This window comes from Propithecus coquereli, unplaced genomic scaffold (genome assembly GCF_000956105.1).
Source record: "Propithecus coquereli isolate 6110/MARCELLA unplaced genomic scaffold, Pcoq_1.0 Scaffold480, whole genome shotgun sequence".
In the NCBI taxonomy this organism is placed as follows: Eukaryota; Metazoa; Chordata; class Mammalia; order Primates; family Indriidae; genus Propithecus; species Propithecus coquereli.
The window spans coordinates 1,306,803-1,330,768 of record NW_012150619.1 but is presented as its reverse complement, the minus strand read 5'-3'; the positions used below and the strand labels follow the sequence as shown (position 1 = coordinate 1,330,768).

General features: G+C 45.0%; 1 protein-coding gene and 1 pseudogene across 1 annotated transcript in view; one reads left to right on the top strand and one right to left on the bottom strand.

Moving 5' to 3' along the window:
* Positions 1-23,966, top strand: part of TBC1D22A (TBC1 domain family, member 22A) — a 355,619-nt gene that overhangs the window by 129,034 nt on the left and 202,619 nt on the right. The gene's annotated exons all lie outside the window — the stretch shown is intronic.
* LOC105819371 lies at positions 1,032-1,359 on the bottom strand (annotated as a pseudogene).

Sequence of the window (23,966 nt, the reverse complement as noted above, 5' to 3'; positions counted from 1 at the left end):
ATCTATGAATAAAAAATACATACAAATGGAAGGGCTTTACTGTTTAGTTGCAGCATTTCAATTTAAAGCTGATTTTAATTTGTCTTCGCGTGAACCTTCCTGTTGCTTGTTTTTATTAGATTGTGCTTTTAGCCCTTTTAGTTTGTAGCCTGCTCTAGATTCCCATCATATTGTATTCTGGAGAGATTAGGTTTACTCACGGACAGATTATCCTCTGAGGATGAGAACACATCCATTTAGTGAGTTTTATTGCAACCTTCTCACACTTTGTTTCCATTTATGATTTCATAGGAGGTCGTTTCATTGCTAAGCAACTAATGAGCACTGCGCGGTTCCCTCCCTAATCATCCTTTAAGCAGGGGAGCGGTGCTCCTGAGAGCGCCCGTCTTCTGCTTCTGATGCCTTCCTTGGACAGATAATGAAAGTGCTCTTAATGATCCTGGAACAGTAGGACCTCTGTCAGTAGACTTCAGAGCTGTTAATTGAAAGAAGTTCAACTGCGATGTGATTAGAGAATTGATATTCCATGTTAAATAGACCATTTAATTAACGTGGCAAATAAGTTTGTCTTAACTACTTTACCACCAGCCTATGCTTTAAGACCCAACCAGTTCTTAATGCATTTGCCTGATTGTCAGCAGGATGGGACAAAGGGACATGACCATGATGTTAATTGTCCAGAAGAAAGAAGAACTGGAGAAAATGGAATTTGTGCTCTACAAGTGGCAGAGATGAGCTCGGAGACACTCTCCTCACCTTCCCGCAGCCTCATTGAACACACATGTGCGTGCACACATGTATCCACACACATGCATGCACATGCATTTGTGTACACATAAGAGCACAACTGTGCATTGCGTCGGTGTACAGTGTCACTTTGGAACATCTGTGTGAAATGTACCATTTATTTCCATCAGTTAACTATTTAGTGGACATTTTTTTTTTTTTTTTTTACCAGTCATCTTTTATTTGGAGGTTATTTCTCGCTAGGATATGAAAGGATTCAGCAATGATTGAGTTCCTCACAGAGGGTGCTGGGCCAAGGAGGTCAAGGTCACAAGTGCAGAATGCACCCCCGCCATGGGCCCCTCTTCAGTGGTACTTGTGTCGCCGCTCATGTTTGAGCTCCTTGTAAGAAAGGCAGTAGTTGAAAAGCACGTAAGCTGCCAGCAACATAGTAACCCCAGTGACGCTCCCCTTCTTCACATTGATGTACTTGTTGTAATACCGGTAGTAACCTCTTTGAAAGGCTCCAGCAATGCCTTTAGGGGTGAAATCCCGCGTCAAAATCCAGCTTGGCAGCTCCCCTAGTTTGACATCCATGAGTTTCTTCTCCTTCACTGGTACGACCGACGCCATCTTGGAGCTCTGATCTAGTGGACATTTTAAATGCTGTCCTGGATTTCAAATGTGGTTGGTGCATTTGTAGTCCTTTTAGATCCTGTTTCCCAGGCTTGGGGAATGCTCAATAGTGTAGTCCAAGTCCATCCTTCATGTCGTAAAGAAAGACGAGAAACCTTTGTTTAAATTGCTTGGTGCGCTGTCCAGCTTCCTTCTGGGGCTGAAGTTGTGTCGTTCATGCAGACCTCCACCAAGCACTTGCCCTGCGGCTGGGTCTCGTGCAGAGCGCGGAGGTGTGGAGATGACTTCAGTTCAATTCAGCAAGCACCGACTGAGCATCTCCTGGCCTCTGCTGTGGTGGGGACATAGGAGAACAAGGGAAGCCTGGTTCCTGCTCTCTTGGAGTTTGTGGTTGTAGCAGGGAAGACAGATTTTAGACAATTAATTAAAAAGCTTAATTAAAGTAATTAACATTCACGTTATCAAGAGGAAGCATCGGTTGCTGTGAGGACCTGTCTCAGTTTGGGGGTCCAAGGCAGTTCCCTGGACTACGTGATGTTTCAGCCACATCTGGTGGGACGAGCAGGAGCTGGGTTGAGGCTGGACATGCAGAGAGAGCAGCAGGCGCACCAGCCTGGAGTGCAAGTGCGGGGTGACCACAGCGGCAGTGACGCACGCTGGCACTGGGAGGAAGGGTGGGGGCGACCTGGGCTGGAGGCGCTGGTGCATCACAGGAGGAACCTGGGGCCAAGTCTCAGGGGCACGTAGAACCACTGACCGAAATGCTCAGGTCCTTGTCTTCGCGCATGCACTCTGGCTGCTGTGTGGAGAAGAGATTGGAACAGCAGTCCCCAACCTTTTTGGCACCAGCACCCTGTTTCATGAAAGACAATTTTCCCACAGACTGGGGACGGGGGTTGGGGGAGGATGGTTATGATTCAAGCGCATTACATTTATTGTGCATTTTATTTCTATTATTACATTGTAATATATAATGAAGTAATTATACAACTTGCCATGAGGCAGAATCAGTGGTTGCCCTTAGCTTGTTTTCCTGCAACTAGATGGTCCCACCCAGGGGGGATGGGAGACAGTGACGGATGTGACAGGAGGCCCAGCTCAGGCGGTGATGTGAGTGATGGGGAGCGGGTATAAATACAGCTTCGCTCGCTCCCCTGCTGTGCGGCCCGGTTCCTAAGAGGCCATGGGCTGGTACCAGTCAGTCCTTGGCCGGGGGGTTGGGGACAGCAGGCTTGGAAGGTGTCCCCACAGGCTGTAGTCACCGGCAGAGACACAAGTGCTCTTTTGAAAGGCTGTTCTGGTTTGCTGAACTCTTGGTTTGCTGGCTGCTTAAGCATGTAAACTTCAATTCTTTTGCTTTTTAAAGATCTTTAAGATACACTCTTTTCCTTCAGCAAGAACCTTGGTGATAAGATTCTGTGGTTTTGATACCCGGGCACCTTGCAGTCCTTTGACCTCAGTGTTCGGGCTGGTGCGTGACTGCTGAGACAGCCGAGTGCGGGTGGCGTGGTGCACTGGCCCGAATGCGCACCGCCTCCCGAGAACTGCAGTTGGCCTGGTTCTGGGGATAAGCTTGGATTGTTATTTGGATTTTCTTCTTTCTTTAAGTTGAAAGACGGAAAATAATTCCAGTTAATGAAGGTACAAGAAGTCCTCTGGGCATGGGATTTCTCCAGGGCCCTGAGGCAGTGGCACATAGATCTGCAATGTCCCAAGGGGGAGCTGGGATTTTCCTGGGAGTCATGCGTTTGCTGTGCACCCCAAGTCTTCAGAGACCCAGCTCCTGGCCCGCTGTGCGCTCCTGCTGGTTCCTGCGGGAGGAGGGGTGCGCTGGTGGCTGATGTAGGTAGGGAGTGGCCACTCCTGAGCAACCGTGGGAGGTCCTGACTCTGCACGTGCTGGCACTTAGAGGCTTCTCAATGCCGTGTTCTTTGACTTGGAAAGAAGAATATGGGAAGAGAAGGGTTATTTGAGGTTGACACACAGGATCTGGTCTGGAGGACCTGGGCTTGCCCAACTGGATTGGCTGCTTGCTGACAAGGAACGGGATGTTTATCTTGGGCAGGAGGCTGGCCAAAGTGATCAGGGTCAGAGAAACGATTTGTGGAGGGGGAGCGATGTTCAGAGCTGAGTGGAGGAGTGCTCAGAGGGTCTGACTGGTCTCTGCAGGAGCCAGGACACCACTGGCACGAGTCAGGAATATGTGCCACATAGCCCGGGTCTCCTCATAGAGTGCCTGCACCTCTGGGGAAAGGCAGTTGGGTCCTGCTGTCGAAGGATACAGAATCTGCAAATGCAAGTTTAGCACATGCATGTGCATAAAACACTTGTGTACACAGGCGTGCACATGCACACATATGCACATGCACACACATGTCACATATACATGCAAACAAATGCACACACAGACACACATGCACACGCTAACTCCTCATTAGTGCTAGCCACAATCTCTTCAAGGAAATGTGGAACAAATCTCTAACCTTTATTCAATGGCACCTACCAGTCTCAGTTGGGCTCTGAAGGTGCCTACCATTGGAGAAGGAGATGGAAACCCTTCGTGACCTCAGAGGTGGGGGTAGCAGTGTGCAAAGCGTGTCAAGATAGTGGGGTCTGATAGATAGAATTAGGCATCACTGAAGTTTGGGGAGATAACCCTGTGAGTGGAGTGTTGCAGTGGGAGGGTATAATTTGCTTGGAGACATCGATCAAGGAAAAGTTCTCTATGCCAGGAAATTTAGGGATTCCTGAATTTCAGGGTGGAAGACTTAGGGAGTAAGAAACTGTAGGCATGTAAATGATAAACTTGCTGGAGCTTAAATATGCCCATTCCAGGTCAGAGCCAAGCTTGGGTGCTTGTTCTTATAGATTGCGTCCTTGACCCACAGGTAGTCAGGGTGTGTAGGAGACTCCAGTCAGCGCACCCTTAGAGATGGCATGCTCTGCTAGGGACAGCCACACAACACGTGTTCGAATTTTATCTTTGGGAGGTGAGAGGAAATAGCAAGGTAAGCACGACTTTGGACTCAGGTCAGGCCATTGAGGAAGGCAGGTCTAGGATAAGGATAATTCAGGACTCGTGCCATCTTAGAGGCCCTCATTGCAAAGAGAGGGAATATTGGGCATAGAGTGATGTGCTGGGGGTGTGAGTGCAGGCACATGGGCGCGGGCGCAGAACAGAGGCAGGTGGAGACAGGAGAGGACCGGGCCTGAGAGGAGGGCCTGGTCCACGAGCTGCTGAAGAGGCTGATGTGGAGGGTGCAGAGGTGGAGGGGTGTGGGCGGAGGGCGAACAAGAAAGGATGGTCTAGCATCCCCTCTGGGTCCCTGTCCCCGTGGTTGGTGCCATATTCCAAGAGAGGATGTAGATTAGAAAGAGCAGGTTTAGGAGGCGGGGTGGTGGCTGTGATTGAGGACCTGCAAGCTGGCTTTGTTGGTGGTGAATGAGTACAAGTGTTGAGTGGGATCTGGACCTTGGGAAGAGATCCGCGCTAGAGGTTAGTTTGCAAAATGTTGGCCTGAAAGTGGCTGCTGAGAACCCGGGTCTGGACGTGCTCGTCCAGGGAAGTGTGGGACGGTGACCATGCAGAGTCCTGTGCGTCGCCAGCACTTTAGGGCTCTCTGAGGTATGACAGCATTTGACTTCGTGAGCGGACGTGGTGGCTGTCCCACGGGGGAGATCACGGCTCTCTGCTGTGCAGGAGTGTGGATGTCATGTGTGTAGGTTGCTGCTGCCGCCGAGGCCGTCTGTCATCAGGAGTTCTGTGTGGAAGATGTGGCTCTGGGGCCCAGCCGCCAGGGTTCAAGTCCAGGCTCTGCCTCTTCCTGGCTGCTGACAGCCCTGGGCACATTAGTGATCTCTTCTGGACTTGGGAAATCGAAACAGCAGCAATCTCTTTGATTGCTGTGAGGACTGAGTGAGGTTAGAAAAAGATCTTAGAACCACATATGAGATGCAGTAAGTGTCCAATATGCGTTGCTGGTGGCATAATGGTCATGGTCATCGTATTGTATCTTTTACCGTGTTAGCCTGTGGCTGTCCTCCATGTAAAGTGTTGGCCACACCTGCTTTGGGTCCCCACTCTAGGCATGGGAAGAGGGAGATGGTTGGGGGCACAGGTCAGCTGAGTGTGTCTGTTCTCAGAAGCTTTCCTGGAACCCACTCGGTGACTTCCCTCAGGGGCTACTGCCCCTCCCCACCCCGCCAGCTGCAGAGGCCTGGAGCAGACGAGGACGGAGACAGAGGAGGCAAGGAAGAGGGGTGTGTGTGTCGAGTGAGCCAAGCCACTGTGCGTAGTCATGGGATGGAAACGGGAGGAAGCGGCTTCAGAGGCAGGGAAGAGGCCAGAGTGAGGGGTCACAGAAGTCAGGGACAGGGAGTGGTGAGTAGAGCCCGGTGCCACAGAGGCACAGACTGAGAATCAGTCAAAGGGTTTGACAATGTGGATGTCCCTGGTGACCTGCCAGAAATGGGCTGAAGGATGGTGGCGGTAAACTATCCCCTCAGACATGGTGCTTGGACATTCCTATGCTGGGGGAAGGTTGGACTAAATGGGCTGTGGGCCTATTACAACTTTATTTTAAGGAGCTTTTTATTATGGAAAGTTTCAAACACGTACAAAGTCAACAACGTTGTCTGAGGGGCCCGTGTCCTGCCATCTGGCTCCAGCAGCTGCCAGCGGTTGCTGTTCTTCTATCCCTCCCCTACTCCCAATTGCCACCCAATTGGAATTGTAGCTGCTTTTCAAAAATTGCTTTATTGGGATATAATTTACACACCATAATGTTCACCTATTTAGAGTGTAAAGTTCAGTGGCTTTGAGAATATTCACAGAGAAGTGCAACCATCGGCACAGTTTGAGTTTTGGATATCTTCATCACTCTAAGAGAAACCCTGTATCCATTCCTCCCTTATCCCCTGTCCCCCAGCCCCAGGCATCCTCTAATCTACCATCTATCTCTATGGATTTGCATCTTCTGGACATTTCACATAAATGGAATCACACGGTATGTGGCTTTTAGTGTCTGGCTACGTTCACTCAGCATGGTGTTTTCAGGGTTTGTCCATGGAGTAGTAGGTATCGTTATTTCATTCCATTATATGGATGTAGCACATTTTATTTATTTATTCACTCATCAGTTGATGGACATTTGGATTGCTTCTACTCTTGGGCTAATAGGAATAACGTTGCTATGAATATTCACGTCCAGGTTTTCACGTGGACATATGTTTTCAGTTCTCCTGGGTGTACACCCGGGAGTGGGGTTGCTGGGTCGTATAGCGACTCTGTGTTTAACCTTTTGAGGACCTGCCAGACCGTTTTCCCAATTGGAAGCGCCATTTTCCAAGCCCACCAGCAAAGTAGCAGAGTCCCAGTTTGTGCACACCCTGGTCAACACTTGTTAGCACTTTCTACTTTTTTTTTTTTGACTTTGGTGAAACTTTGTATTACTTTAAGGATGTGGAGTTCAGCCTCTTATCACAGCCTCATAAACTGTGATAAAAACTCAGATAAGGAAGGGTGTTGACTATAGAAACCATATAATTTGTAAAGAGAAACCAGCTCCTGGGTGATGCTGTTTTCTGTGTAGGGCAGCTCACCCGCAGTGCTGACGAGCTTTGTTCCAGGGCTGGTAATAGTTCCCTGTTTCAAGCGGGCACCTTTCCTGCCCCGCTGGAGTAGGTGCACACACTAGTGTGTTCTCCTAAGCTCAAGGCTGAGTACTGTTCCATTATTTTAATAATCTTTTCGTCAAGTCCTATGACAATTACATCTTTACTTTTTTAAAGGAATATATGTAAAGGTAAAATTTACAAGTATCTCTTACAACTTTTGAAGACTGGGATTCGGTTTTGGCTTTTCACTGATGTGTGCTCAGTTTTTCCTTTCTCCACGTTGTACCACTACCTGATAGGTTATCTGCTCCTTGAAGCTAGGGACTGTTTCACGTGTGTTCCGTGCTTTGCACAGGGTAGAAGTTCAGTATGCTACACCTCTATTCAGTTGTATCCTTACAAAAAGGTTTTGTGTTTACTGTGCAATTAAAAAACACGGCTATTAAATACTGTTAGTATAAATAGTATAGAGATATTGGAAAGTACAGACAAGTGTGCAGGAAAAGGTAAAAATATTTGACCACCCCACCGTTGAAAAGAACATTTATTTATGCTCCTCTCCTCACTGTGCAGCTTGTCCGTTTATTAAGATCCTCTATCCCCACACAGCCACTCTGGGAAGACCAGGGAAGGATCTTCCTACTTTCTCCCTTCCCAGTAGAGGAGTGGCTGTCTGCCTGGGGGCAGTCCTGGGCCCCAGTTTCCTGCCTGGGGGGTGGAGCGAAGGTATCAACCGTTCAGGTTCCTCTGTGGGGTGAACCGAGTGGGGCTGGGCCCTCCTTCTTCTCTTGCTCTGCCTGTGACCGCCTCTCTTGGCACCCTTGAGCACGTGGGCCCCAGTGTCTAGATTCGGGCTGTTAGGGAGGAGGGCTTATCTACCCTTGAACCTAAGCTGTGTTTTCCAACAGTCTGTTTCATCTGGGTCCCAGGCACTTGCTTGCTCTCGATCACTCAGAGGGTGCTGTTCTGCGTGCGTTCCCGTCAGGCAGGCTCCTGGAGACGGGGCAGCGGTGGCAGCCCACGCTGCCACTTGTGGATAACAGCTGTTTTGATATGTTTCCTCTGAGGCTTTTTTCCATGCATTGTATTTGCATAGTTGAGAGCATATTATGTATAACATTTTGTTTCATGTTTTTTTGCCATTTAACCTTATAATAGAAGTGTTTCCCTATATTATTAAGAAATCTTTTTAAAGATCATTTCAACCTTCTGCACATAATATTCTATTGAGATAATATAGCATAATTCATGAAACCATTCCACTATTGTTGAATTTTTTAGTTTTTTTTTTGCCTTAGGCATGGTGTAATTTTTAAGTAAAGCATGTACTTTTCACACAGTGACTGTCATATTTCTTTTAAGAATGTTAAATTTGATTTAAAATTAGGGAACATTATTCCATCACCTTGAATTGCACAATTTAAGCAGAGATTTGTATTTTAGCTTGAATATTTTCAGCATAGCGAACAACAGAGAAGTTTCTTTGATGCCTGTTTGGTATTTAAATTTAGAAACAATTTTGACTGGGCACTTTGGCTGATACCTCAGGGTAATGGAATGTTGGTTGGGCTGCGTGGGCAGAATGATGATGGCTATGTTTTGGAAGAAGAAGAGTATTTTACAATTGATTTTCACCATCAGTATGGTTAAGCTCTAATTGATTTGATTTTCTATGTCATTTTCTCTTGAAATAAATTACTCTTGAAAGCAAATATAGAACAGGAGTGGAATAAACAAGATATTTACTTAAGAACATTAAAAATGTTTTATATTCCTGTTTTTAAGTCAGTTTCTCAAAGTATAGGTTATCTTTAAACATGCAGTTTTGCCCAGAGAGGACATTTTAGCCTGGAGGTGGAGCCCTGCTGGACTCGAGACCAGTGCACAGTTGGCCTGGCCGGTAACTCCCACAGCCGGTCGGGACGTGCAGGAGAGATTACCCAGAGAACTTCCCACCAGCTGAATTCCAGTAGCTCAGGCATTCTTTCGCCTGTTTTCATTATCAGAGTTTTAGTAGGAATTAAAGCGGCAGTGAGGGACAGGAGAGCTGCTATTAGTTTCTCATCGATATTATTACAATGCTAGAAATGATTTAACATTCCTTGTTTGCATTTACATGTTACTTCCCTGTACTTCGTTTTTTCCGTGCGTTGTGTGAACTGAGACTGCTGAGCGCGTCCTCTGCGTGGCTTCCTCGAGTGCTTCTCACAGCTCGGGTACTTTCTCAGTCCACAGTTGATCTCAGAAACAGTGAGGGTAGAAACCGAAGCATCCGAGCACAGCAAGTTTTCCATGGCAGTTCTAGTCCCCTGAGAGAGAAGCGGGGAGCACGGAGCTCTGGGGATGCTGGCGGGTAGAAGGGGAGGGTCGGGGGCTGCACGTTTGCTGCCCCCGAACTGACAGGTGCGGGTGTCATGTCCTTTCACAGCCGGCCACTAACACGCATTCGTATTTTCTATTTAAAAACGTTTGGAAAATAATCAGAGTAATGGACTTACTGTTGCAAAATTGGAAACTTTAATAATGGTATAGCTTCGCATCCCAGGAGCTGTCACTGAAACGCCTGGCTGATGTCCTCCGTCCTTTCTGTCTGTAGACTATTCCATGCAGTAGCTATCTTATTATGCATGCGCATTTCAGTATTGCTTTTTGCATAATATATAAGCATTTTTCAACGTCATTCAACGTTTAAAAAGCAGTGACACACTACTTTCAATAATGAGTAGGAAAAGTAGATCAAGAAGGAACTGGAAGATTGAACGGCACTGAGAACCAACTAGATCTAATAGATACCCACAGAGCACTGCGCCCAACAGCAGTGGCATCCGTGTTCCTCTCAAGTGCACACGGAACATTCTCGAGGATGGACCACACGCTAGGCCACAAACAAGCCTCGATACATGCACAAGGATGGAGATCATACGAAGTGTGTTCTCCAACCACAGTGGCATTAAGTTAGAAATCAGTAACAGAAGGAAATTTGAGGAAATCGACAAATATTAGGAAATTTTAGAACACATCTTCAATAGCCAGAGGGTCAAAGGAGAAGTCACACAGGATATTGGAAATTACTGTGAGATGAAGAAAATGAAAAGGCAGTATACCAGAAACTTACGGGATGCAGCTAAAGCAGTGCTCCCAGAGGAATTTGTAGTTATAACTGACTATATTAAAAAAGATCTCAAATCATTAACTTTCCAATTTCAGAAACTAGAAAAAGAAGAACAAACTAAAGCCCAAACAAACAGAAAGGAGAGAAGAATGAAGACTAGAACAGAAATAAAGGAAGTGGCGAAAAGAATAGAGAAAATCAATAAAACCAAAGTTGATTTTTTGAAAATATCAAAATGGATAAATTTTAACAAAACTGGTCCCTTCCCCACCAAAAAAGAGAGAAAATTCAAGTTACTAAAATCATGAGTAATTTGAGAAATACACAATGTTAGGGAGTATTATGAACAACTCTGCAGGGGAGGTAACATGGATGAAGTGTAGAAGTTCCTAGAAAGACACAGATTACCAAAACCGACTGCAGTGGTTCATTTTGTGCCAACTTGCCTAGGTTATGGTGCCCAGTTGTTTCGTCAAGCACCAGTCTAGGTGTTGCTGTGATGACGTGTGTTAGATGTGGTCAACATGTAAATTAGTAGACTTTGAGTACAACAGATTATCCTTTACAATGTGGGTGGGCCTCCTCATCTAATCATTTGAAGGCCCTAAGAGGGAAGACCGAAGTTTCTCAAAGAAGCAGGAATTCTCCCCAAGACTGCAATGTGGGAAACCCTGCCTGAGTTTCTAGCCTGCTGGCCTGCCCTGCAGATTTCAGACTTGCCAGTTCCCATAGTTGCCTGAGCCAATTTCATAAGTCTCCCTCCTTCTCTCTCTGAGATTGAATTAATTATCAACAATTTAAAATTAATGGTCGATTGTCATTAATAATTTAACTAATATTAAATGAGTATTATTTATTAATTAATATTAATTATTAAATTAGTAATGAAAAGATTTCCCACAAAGAAGAGCCTAGGACTAGGGGACTTCACTGGTGAATTCTATCATACCTTTTTTTAAATTTTTTGTTATTATTTCAGCATATTATGGGAGTACAGATGTTTAGGTTACGTATGTCCCCCCCTCCCCCGAATCAGAGCTTCAAGCGTGTCCATCCCCCAGATGGTGCGCATCACACTCATTATGTATGTATAGATCCATCCCCTCCTCCCCCCTCCCACCTGCCCGACGCCCGATAAATGTTATTCCTATATGTGCACTTAGGTATTGATCAGTGAAACCAATTTGCTGGTGACTACATGTGGTGCTTATCCCATTCTTGGGATACTTCACTTAGTAGAATGGGTCCCAGTTCTATTCAGGAGAATACAAGAGGTGCTATATCACCATTGTTTCTTATAGCTGAATAATAATACATATACCACATTTTATTAATCTACTCATTAATGGGCACTTGGGTTGTTTCCACATCTTTGCAATTGTGAATTGTGCCACTATAAACATTCGAGTGCAGGTGTCTTTTTTATAGAATGTCTTTTGTTCTTTTGGGTAGATGCCCAGTAATGGGATTGCTGGATCAAATTTTAGTTCTACTTGTATCTCTTTAAGGTATCTCCATATTGCTTTCTACAGAGGTTGCACTAGTTTGCAGTCCCACCAGCAGTGTATGAGTGTTCTTATCTCTCTGCATCCATGCCAACATTTATTGTTTTGGAACTCTTTGTCTATCATACCTTTAACAAAGAATTAACACTGCTGCTTCACAGACACTTTGAAAAATAGAATAGGAGGGAACACTTTCCAACTCATTCTGTGAGGCCAGTATTATTACCCTGATACCAAATCAGATGAAGACATCATAAGGAAAGGAGACTACAGACTAATATCTCTTATGGAGCTAGACTTTAAAATCCTCCGCAAAATACTGGCAAATCAAATCTAGCAACATATTAAAAGGATCATGCATCATGACAAGTGAGATTTATTTCAGGAATGCAGGGATGGTCCAACATTTGAAAATTTGGTTGGGTGTGGTAACTCATGCCTGTAATCCCAGCATTTTGGAAGGCTGAGGCGGGAGGATTGCTTGAGGCTAGGCTGGACAACATAGCAAGACCCCACCTCTACCAAAACAAAACAAAACATTTGAAAATCTATCAATGTAATATACTATATTAACAAAATAAAGGACGAATCCTGTGATCAGCTCAATCCATGAAGAGAAAGCATTTGACAGAATCTAACACCCTTTCATGATAAAAACATTTAATAAACTAGGCACAGAAGGGAACTTCCTCCCTAATAATACCAAAACTTACGGGATGTGGCTAAAGCAGTGCAGCTGAAGCAGTTAAAAGTTTGTCCATTTTGATATTTTCAAAGGCTTCCATGAAAAATCTATGACTAACATCATGCTTACTGGGAAAGACTGAAAGTTTTCCCCCTAAGACTGGGAGCAAGATAAGGGTGTCTATTTTTTCCACTTCTATTTAACATTGTATTGGTTTTAGTTAAGGCAATTTAAGCAAGAAAATGAAACAAAAGGCATCTAGAATGGAAATGAAGAAATAAAACTACCTCTATTTGTAGATGACATGACCTTGTATTTAGAAAATCCTAAGGAATCTACTAAAAAACTATGAAAACAAATTCAGTGAGGTTGTAGGATGCAAGATCAAGATACAAAAAGCAGTTATATTTCTATATACTTGCAGTGAATAATTTGAAAAGGGATTGTGAAAATCTACTTAGCATCAAAATGAATAAAATACTTAGGTATAAACTTATCAAGAGAAATGTAAGACTTGTACTCTGAAAATTTATGAAACATTGTTGAAAGAAGTTAAAGAATATTTAAATAAATGGAAAGATATCCCATGTTCATGGATTGGAAAACTTAATATTGTTAAGATGACAGTCTTCCCCAAAGTGATTTAAAGATTCATTGCAGTCCCTATGAAAAGCCTTGCTGACTTCTTAGAATAAATTGACAAGGTTATCTTAAAATTCATATGGAAATTCAGGGAACTCAGGATAGCCAAAACAATCTTGAAAAAAAAGAACAAAGATTAAGGACTCACATATTATGATATCAAAACTTATTAAAAACTACAATAATCAAGACAGTGTCATACTGGCATTTGGATAGACATATAGATTTGTGAAATAGTATTGAAAGTCTAAAAATAAACCTTCACATCTATGATCAATTGACTTTTGACAAGAATGCCAAGATAATTCAATGAGAAAATTGTCTTTTTCAACAAATACTACTGGGACAACGATTAGATATTGACATGCAAAAGAATAAAGTTCTATCCCTGCCTGTCCCCATACACAAAAATAAAATGCATCATAGACCTAAGAGCTAAAACCATAAAACCGTTATAAGAAAGCATAGGGGTAAATATTCTTGACCTTAGGGTAGCCAGAGGTTTCTTAGATATAACACCAAAAATAAAAGTAACAAAAGAAAAAGATATTAATAAATTGGATGTCATCAAAATTAAAACTTTTGTAAATAACACTCTCAGGAAAGTGAAAAGACATTCCGTAGAATGGGAGAAAATATTTACAAATCATATCTGAAAAGAGACTGGCATCTAGTATATACAAATAAACCTCACAAATCAGCAGTAAGATAATCTAATTAAATGGGCAAAGTGTTTGAATAAACATTTCTTCAGAGAAAATGTACAAGTGGCCGATAATCACATGAGGACAACCTCAAGGTCATGAATCATCAGGGAACGCAAGGCAGAACGCACGAGATACCACCTCACACCTGTAGGGTGGATGGTGACAAATGCAGCAGGGATGCTGAGAAGTTAGAAAGTGGGGCATTAGGATTGACTGTTTAGGGTTCAAAATTTCTTTCTGGGGGGACAAAATGTTCTAAAATTAGATTGTGGTGGTGGCTGCCCACCTCAGTGAATATGCTAAAAACCACTGTAAATGACTGAATTGTGTGGTGTGTGAATTGTATTTCAACAACACGGTTTATAAGAGAAAGTAGAGGCCCACTATTCTACTGTAAGGAAATGTCATAAATTGGCAGTTTTCTATTGACAAACATCTGTGTGGTTTCTACTTTTTCACTGTTATTGATAATACATGTAGTATCTCAGCAAATAAATCTTTGATTGCATTTTGGATTACTTTCTTGTGATACATTCTTGGAAGAGGCATTACTAAATCAATGGCCGTGAGTATTTTTAAGTCTTTGTAATGTTTGCTAGGTTGTTTTCCAGAAAGATGTTTGAATGTGTACTGTCACCAGCCGTGTAAGAGATTGCCATCTCGCTCTGCCTTTGGTACCTTCTGAACATTAATTATTAATAGTCTTTGATTGGCCTGAGACAGGCGTACATCTGTGCGTGTGCTTATAGATGTCTTCCCTTGCTCGTAGGCACTTTAGTATTCACCTGCGAGGCTGTTTCAACGTGGGCCAGAGCTCAAGATGCTAAGTGACTCAGTGAATTAGTTGAAGAGCCAGGAGCAATTAATACACTCTCCAATATTGACATTTGAGTTTTCAACCTGAAGGTACCTTATCCGACTGGCCTAATTACAAAGTCATCAAAGACAAGGGTGTGTGTGCGTGTGTGTTAAAACAGCAGCTGGATCAGAATCTGGGGACTGCAGTCCTTGTGCCTGGTGCGTGCGGGTGTGGCAGAAGCAGACCCTCTAGACTCGGTTCGTCAGGGACTTTCCACACGGAACTCTGTGCTCCTCAGGCCCAAGGCATGTGCCAGCCCATTTGGGAGGCGTTGGTAGAAGGGTCAGCCTGGGCAGTTCTGTGGCAATGCAGGGTGTGAGCTGGCCTCATACGAGTCTCTAATATGCTTTCATTGCAGAGAAACGTTAGTATTCCTCGTAAACATGAAGCATACCCATATATGCCTGTGCTCCACAAACAAAATCAGCCCTTTCTTTGGCTTTGGGCCTGTTTCTGGGGACTTCCTTTCCACTGTCTGGGTCCCCTGGGCCCTCTGCTCAGTCTGCTCCCACATTGCCAAAGTGATGGCTTTGGTGAAGCATTTTATGTCTTACACTACAGCATTAATACCTTACATTTCTTGAGTATTCGTTCTGGGATGCATGCTATTTGTACACGGTAGTGGGTGGGATGGGACAGATTTTAAGGTGAGATTGTGGGTAGTCAAAACTACCCTCAAAATCTCTTAAGTTACTGGAACTTGGGGTCTCTGGTACTCCAAAGATCCGAGAATTAATCCATTTTGTTTCTCCTTGTATGTAAATCATGGCTTCCCTTTCTTTAGAGCAAAAGCCGGTATCTAGTTCGAATGGCATGGGATTATGGGGATAAATAAGGGACTTTGCTTTCTTCCCACCTTCCTACCTACGTGAATTCACCTAAGCTAAATTTACTGTTCAATTACCTTTGCCGTATATCTCCTGTAATTCTCACGGCAGCCTTCTAAGGTGGGTAATACTGCCCTTAGTTAAGAAGGAGGGGTGCGGAGGTTAAGTTTTAATAACTTGTAAGGCCCTGCAATTTCAGATGCAGAATTCTGTTCTCTCTTGTTTTACCCCTGGACCGTGGACAGCTTCATAAGCTGCTGTCTCAGAGCCTGCTATGGAATTATTTGATCCTCTGGATTTTATGCTTGCAGCTGATAGTTAAATCAAAGGATTCGTTTCTCCAATTCATGGCTTTCCTTAATGACACACTGCCAAAGTTCTTAGTCATTTGAATATCGTCCTCAAGGCTAAGATGTTGGGATTTTTATCCTTGTTAATTTGGACCCTTAAAAATTCTTGTCGTCAGAGAACAAGTTCTATTTCCATTGTGTTGAAATGCAGCTTCACATTTTTTCCCCCAATTCATTTCCTTTTTTCTTTTGGAGACAGGGTCTCGTTCTGTTGCCCAGGCTGGAGTGCAGTGGCATGATCACAGCTCACTGTAACCATGAACTCCTGGGCTCAAGAGATCCTGCTACCTCAGCCTCCTGAGTAGCTGGGACTACAGGCGAGTGCCACCGTGCACAGCTGATTTTTCTGTTTTTTGTAGAGACAGGGTCTTGCTGTTGCTCAGGCTGGTCTCATACTCCTGACCTCAAGGGATCCTCCTGCCTCAGCCTAAGTGCTGGGATTACAGGCGTGAGCCACCGAGCCTGGCTTATTTCCTTTCTTTAAAATGAGTTTTTCTTCATTTCTTGTTTTTAAATTGTAATCATTGCTGAAGTGTTCTGGTTCTAAGAGAAACAAACAAATATATTAGAGGTATCCTCCCATTTTTTACCCTCTTAATATGCCACATAATTTAATATCCAGAACTTTCAGTAACCAGTCCAGCACCTTTGAAAACTTTTAAGAATAAATTCATCCAAGTGGTGTAAAGCCCGGTGCAGAGAGTGAGAGCTTTATGCCAGGAGTGCGGTTTTGGTGGTTACACCTTTGAGTCTGTCGTGGAGGTCGTGGGTCTCTCTCTCCCCAGAAGGATCCCTGGCCCTGTCTGCACCTTCCTTCAGGTTTAAGGAAGTCTCATCGACTCCATTTCGTGGGCCTGGATTAAGAACCCTTGTGTGATAATCAGAGCCCCACAGGAGTGTGGTCAAGAGCCATCTGATGGTGCTTAATTTTGAGGTGTAGTTCTACCCACTCCTGGGTGTTGCACATGATGCATTATTTTTATTTTGTCCTAGAGATGTCACTGGATTTTTAAAAAATTGATGGCATTCAGTTAAGCGATTCTTATGATATCTTCTGTGATCTGTCATTTTCTTTGTATTTCTGATTCAGTGTTACCACCTGGGAGAACAAATCTCTGCTTGCGAATTGATTAGTTGTAAAGGAATGCCTCGTTCTGATGTTAAGAGGCTTCTGTACCGGCTCACGCATGCCACCGCTTGTGAGCTCGCGGGGAAGCGTAAGTGCTCTGCCGGTTGTTCCGAGATTTCGTTAATGAAAGTAACTGCAACTATTGTTGAGTTCACTGGGACAGACACTGCGCCTCTTGCCTAGTTACAATATCACGTGTGATCCTTAGACACGTCAGGCAATACTGCCCACCTCTCCTCGAGCACGTGGCAGCTCCGTGCGGCTGCCTGTCAGACCCAGAATTCACGCTTCTCCCCTGCAGCCCACCGCCTCGAAGAGAAGACCTGTTCAGAATTCAGATGTGGTCTTTTTTTTCGTTTGTTAGTATTTTTGCGGTGTTTGTCCTTGTATTTTTATATTCATATTCATGAGTGATATTAGTTTGTAGGGTTTTCTGGGTGAAGTACTGTTTTCCTCAGGTTTGGGGGTATATGTACTTGCTTCATGAAGGGATTTAGGAAGCTTCCCTCACTTTCCATGCTCTCCTTCTCCTCCCCACAGTTTGCCTCTCATCGTGGAGCCTTGTGGTGGGTGGAGTTAGAGAGAAGGTGCGATCACAGGCTGGATTTCTCTGTTTCACTTCAGTTATTTCGAGGCTTGAGCGTCCTGTTTTCAAGCGATGTTGAGGACATGGTTTTGGTGTAGTTTGATGTTTCCCTTCTTGTTGTTCTGTGTGGTTTTGGGAGGAAATGTTGGGAGACAGGTAGTTTGGGGGCTGCCATTGTCTTTTGCTACCTGCATTTCCTCCCTCCAAAAATTACATCTTCTGCCTAAGACCTGTCGGCCATCCACTCCTGTCTTTGAGGTGTTAGTATCCGTGACCAGTTCTAGCAAGTGGCGTTCTTTTCAGGGCCATTTTTTCCAAAGAAATAAAAGTTAATTGTGATTACAGCCACACGGTGCACTCGAACAGAGAGCAGAGGACAGTCAAGGTGAGATGTGGGTCCCGAGATGTCAGGTGGGCCTGCCCATTAGCTAAGTGATATCTTCCATTCCTCAGCAGAAGGAAAAGTTCTCCTCTGTCCAGGATTTTCAGGACGGCTTGCCAACAGCGGGAACCCTGGACTAGTCTAGGTATGTAAAGGTTCTGTTCTCGGCAAGGGCTTTCTTTGGCCAAACCAGTGGGAGGGAAATGACTTGGTCTCTGAGGGAGCGCTGAGTCTCTGTGGCCTCTGTCCACTTCCGCTCAGGGATGCCATTTAATCCTGAGGACAGAGACAGGGGAGATGGCTGGAGGGGTTTTGCAGGGAGAGGGACGTGTGTGCTCCGGGGTAGGGCTGTCCAGCAGCACCCTGCCCTTGGGTGCACACGTTGTCTGTGTGAGCTGTGCGGTGCTGGTGTTGCCCACCAGCCACGTGGCTCCTGAGCGTGGAGAAGTCACTAGCGTGAACAAGGAACTGAATTTTCAATTCTATTTCATTTTAATTCGTTTCAAATTAAATAGCCATGTGAGGGTTGGCTCTGGTCTTGGAAGCACAGCTTTATGGAGCCCGTGCCGCAGAGTGAGGGGTGGGCTGGGGCGTGGGGCAGGCGGAGCTTGGGCTGCGCGGCCTGGTGGTCTCCCGCAGTGCGTGGGCTTTCCGCGCTCCAGGAAGCTGGGCCCTACTCGGCAGTGCGTGTGAGTCCAGGCTTGGTACCGGCCTCTTTGTGTTTTTTTTCGTTCCATTTGTGTTTCTTGCCATCTTTACCTTCTTGAAAGGAAAAAAAATGGTGAAGGCCAGGTTTTTTGACCGAGTGAACGTCTGGGTTTGCAGGGCTGAGAGTGATGCTACTGGCTGCTGGGTGGATCTTACACCCTGAAGACAGACTTTTTTTTGTCATAATTTAAGTAAAGATACATGCTCTTCAAGGACACAATAAAATTTGCTCTTTGCAAATAACTAAAAAGTACACTTTATTTTGAAGTTTTAAGTAAGTGCAAGGGGCCAGGAGAGTTACATGTTTATCAAAAGTGGAGGGACTCGAGTGTAGCCAAAGTGAGCTGGGCCTCAGAGCTACAGAGACGTGGGTTAAGTTCTTAGCTTCGGGCCTCCTTGCCGTGTGGTGTGGGCGAGTCACTCACCCTAACTGAGCAGATAACCTCCTCTGTCAAGTGGGAGTCGTAAGTATCTTGGGAGGTTGTTAGGAAAGTTAGGGACCTCCAGGGCACAGTTAACTCTCAACAAATGGCAGCTCTTTTCTTCTGCTGGAGAAGAGAGCAGGAGGCTTTCCGCACCCCAAGTTTTATACACTGCTCTTCGGGGAGATTAGTCTGTGCGGGACTCGCCGCGCAGTCCTGTACCAGCAGTGGTGGAATCCTGAAGGCTGAGGTGCAGCCGCAGGCCAGCGCCGCGACAGGTCACCACGCTTCCCCTCCGGTTGGCGCAGCCCTCTCTCTCCCTGGGTTTCAGAGGTCAGTGTAATGTCACATGTTCCAGCCTCACTCGCGTTTCCTTGGGCGTTCATGTCATCCTCAAGCCTGAGCACCCTGCCGTGAGGGGGAAGGGAACACCTCACGCGGAATAGGGTCCGTACATCCTTTGTCTTGTCCAGGGGCCTTCACCGGGCTTGCTGGAACATCACACGGCCCCAGGGTTTCACAGGGCCACTCTGTCTTTCTCAGCATGCCTGGTGAGGGGGCAGCGTGAGGAAGGGAGGAGGTGGTGTCTCCTTTAGAAAGCTATTAATTTCATGGTTAGAGGCTTGGGGGTTTATCTTGTTTTTCTGGCTAACTGGGGCCAGAGTTATGGTAAAGTGCCAGGTGCTCTAGAGTCCCTCAGAGCCTCTGATCATGAATGTTTTCAAAGCCAGCAATCTACTTGTCAGGCCCAGCTGGTCACCGCTCTAACCTGTCCAGCAACGAAGGCGGCAGTACCTTTTGAAAAAGGCCTTACGAAGTACAAGTAAAGTTATTTCTGGTGTCATCCAAGCAGAACAAACAGAGAAAAACATTGACATTCTCTGTCTTGTAGCTCATATTCAGAGGGCTGGGGCAAATCACCTATACTTCAGCAGTTAGAAATTTCGGTCTGAAATCCAATGTCCTGAAGAACAGTGAGACAAAATGGAAATTCTTGTTAGAGTTAGAAGTGAGTGGGGAAAAAAAAAATAATCCTGAAGTTGCCTCTGGATTATTTAGTTAGCAGAGTAAATTTAGATTACGGGCAAAAACCATCCCCACTCCCCCACACCCCTACCATCACAAGTGCTGTGTTGCCAGTTTGAAATACAGACGTAGAAACCATGAAGCTTCAGAAATAGAAAATGACCAGCCATTAAATGGATTAAAAGTTCTCAGTTTGGCTAACTTTTCTCCCCTCGATTCCATCTCGCACTCCCCCTTTCCAGAGTCCAGAGGCAGCCTTGAGTTGGGGCACTTCCCGGTCCACTGCGCTGTGGCTCTGTGGGCCGTCCGTGGGCTGGAACCCGGCTCCATTCTTTCTCCTCATCCTCTGTCTCAGCCTCTCATCCTCAAAGATGCCCGTGTCTCTGTGGCCTTGGTTGTCACCGTGACACTGTCTCCTGGGTCTCCCTCGTTTGGACTCTGAGGCACAGTGCTTATAGAACTGTTTTCTGTAACTTTATCACTGTCGGCACTGCGTTCTCTCTCCCCGTTAGCTTCTGAGTCAGTGCCAGGGTCTGGCGCCTCATCCTAAGCACTGTCCTGCCTTAGTGGAGAATTCGTCATGCCCATGGCTGCCATTTATTAGGTGTCAGAAGGTGCTGGACATGTGCCAGTCACCTTGACATCCGTCATTATTTCCTAGAGTTGACCCCTCACCCCGTGATGGCAGTAGGGACTTGGGACCTCTGCTCTGTGGTCAGGTGAGACTCGGAGGCTCAGAGTGGTTGGACATTGTGCCCAAGGAAGCACAGAAGGTGGGGCCCATCGAGGCCTGGCTCCTCTCGGGTCCCTGCATGGCCTCTCTGGTGGGGAGCTTTCCAGAGTCCTCCAGAAACAACTGAGAAGGTACAGGCAGCACCTCAACAGTGCAAAGTCTGTCTCTTTAATGAATGCGTCCTCACAGGGCCTCGGGGCAGGGCAGGCGTCCAGGTCCTCCTCTGATGACCTCCATTACCAAACGGCTCCTGCGGCAGCCAGACAAGCAGACAAGCAGAGCGTGAGACAGGCTCCTGGTAATTATGGATCTTTCTGTCGAGTTCTGGACAGGGGCTGTCAGTTAGCTGCTCGGGCTCTGCAGTGGATCCTTGAACAAAAGAATAAAGTGTGAAGAGGGAGCTCGCCCTTGGAGCTGTCGTGTGCGTGGAGCCCAGCGGAGCAGAAAGGAGCCCTGAGTGTTTACCGGCCGACGAGAGAACGTGTTGTTCACCTGCTCCTCGTAAGCCACTCTGACCTGGCCTGAAGAATTTTTTAAGTTTTCAGCTCAAAGTAAGGACAAAATTACTAACCAGAAGGCAAACTAACAAAAATGAACTAACTAGGCTAGTCTTAAAGACTGTCTTAAAATTATTCCAAGTTCTCTAAATGTGGAATTATTCTTAATATTTTACATCTCAAAAATACAATGTTTGGCTTTTTTGTTGGGGGGACAAACAGAGTTCTTCTGTGGTCTCTTGAACAGGTGGAGGGAGTTTATTCAGGCTGCAGGCAGGTCCTCCGTTTGTCTTTGGTTTTGAGGACGGGCATTCACTCTATGTATCCTCAGCGTACCTTTCACCCAAGTTTAGTTCTTGAGTTTCCTGTTTGGACATTTCAAACTATTTATAAGGATTGATATTTCATGACTTTTATTCTGTTCTTCAGAGAACAGGGGGAAAAATCCACTTATTTTGAAGCCATTCTAGCTCGCGCTCACCATGTGGGTCCACTGGGCCTTTTGTAAATCCAGGATGTGCAGTCAGGGCCACATGATGACCTTGTGGTCACCGACAGACTGTGTGTATGACGATGATCTCACAAAGTGGTAGTGGAGCTGGGAAATTCCCATCGCCTAGTGACGTGGCCGTGCTGATGTCGTGGTGCGGCGCTTTACTCACGTGTCTGTGGCGGTGCTGTGCTGCCCGTCGTGTAGAAGCAGAGCAGCGCACTTGGGAATAGTGCGTAGTACTCGATAATGAGTAACTGTGTCACTGGTTTATACATTTACTACACCATACTTTTTATCATTATTTTAGAATGTACTCCTTCTACTTATATAAAAACATGTGAACTGTAAAACAGCCTCAGACAGGTCCTTCGGGAGGTATCTGGAAGGAGGCTCTGTCATCATAGGAGACGACAGCTCCATGTGTTACTGTCCCTGAAGACCTTCCAGTGGGACAAGATGTGGGGGTGGGAGACAGTGATACTGATGGTCCTGACCCTGTGTGGGCCTAGGCTAATGTGTGTGTTCGTGTTTTAGTTTTTAACAAAAAAGTTTAAAAAGGAAAAAAAAAACCTTTTAAAAATAGGAAAAAGCTTATAGAATAAGGATATAGGGGGAGAAAATAGTTTTGAACAACTGTGCAATGTGTTTGTGTTTTAACCTAAGTGTTATTAAAAAAGTCAAAAATTAAAAAAGTTTATAAAGTTAAAAATTTACAGTGAAGTTAATTTATTACTGATGAAAGAAATATTTAAAAAAATAAATTCAGTGCAGCCTAAGTATAGAGTGTTCATGAATCTACAGTAGTGTACCGTGAGGTCTTAGGTCTTCGCATCCTCTCCTCGCTCACTCAGACTCAGCCAGAGCAACTTCCAGTCCCGCATGCTCCATTCCTGACGTGAGAAAGCACCCTATGTAGGTACGCCATTTTTAAATCTTTATACTGTATTTTTATTGTGCCATTTTTGTGTTTAGATAGGTTCAGGTACACACATACTTACCACTGTGTTCCAGCTGCGTGCAGTGTTCAGTACAGTAGCGTGCTGTACCCATTTGTAGCCCCAGCAGTAAGCCACACCATGCAGCCTTGGTGTGTAGCAGGCTCACCTCTGGGTCTGTGTCAGTGCACTGTGGTGTTCACACAGTGATGAAATAGCCTAATGACACACTTCTCAGAGCGGGTCACCATCTTTAAGTGATGCATGACTATTATCAGATCTTGATGATATTAATTTTTTTCTATTATGGAAACAGTTTGCTGTTTTTCTAGGTATCATTTTATCATGACTTATCAGTTGCTCCTAACTCTGGTAAAATATAGACTAAGATAGTGGTAGAATGGAAGAGTAAGTAATGGCATCAAGAATCGTGTTATCATGAAATAAACCGTATTTTTTATATGGTCTTCGAGTTTTCTCACTGTGCTGCCCAAATGATTGCATTATCTTTCAAGAAGGTATAAAAGAAACCTGGAGACTCCATTTTTTGAAACGGAGTCTCACTCTGTTGCCCCGGGCAAGTGCTGTGGCATCAGCCTAGCTCACAGCAACCTCAAACTCCTGGGCTCAAGCCATCCTCCTGCCTCAGCCTCCTGAGTAGTTGGGACTATAGGTGTGAGCCACCACCCTCGGCTAATTTTTTGTTTCTATTTTTAGTAGAGATGGGGTCTCGCTCTTGCTCAGGCTGGTTTCGAACTCCTGAGCTCAAGCAATCCACCTGCCTCAGCCTCCCAGAGTGCTAGGATTATAGGCGTGGGCCACCGCGCCCGGCTGAGACTCCATTTTTGGAGTGGTTTTTTTTTTTTTAAGCTTTCATTGAACGTGGAGAATTTAGAATTTTTTATTTTCCACTCATAATAGCAATGAGAGGAAAATTGGGGAGACATTTCACAGTTACTAGATGAACCAGAAGATGAGTACAGACAGACTGAAAGCAGCTCTCTAGATGCTAATCGTGGTGGCGAAACTGACCATATAAGCAAATTCCCACTCTTAGGTGAAGATACCTTTGATGAATTTTAGTTGCATCTTTGGTCGAAGATACCGTAGATGAATTTTCTCAAAAATCATCTGTGAGCAAATATTCTAATGATATGAAGAAATATGATTTCTGATCCAATTAGTCTTTCAGCAGGTCGGGCTTCATCACACAGTATTTTATGACAAGAATATGAACCATTCCCATTTGTTAAAAAGGTATGTGACAGTGTTCTCTCATCTTTTTGATGTTTGTGGACCAAACTTGATACAGTTCCTAAGTGGATAAATGCTGAAAGCAGGTGTATAGTCAAGAGGTGGTTGGAAGGAAATAAAGATAGAAATGAAAATA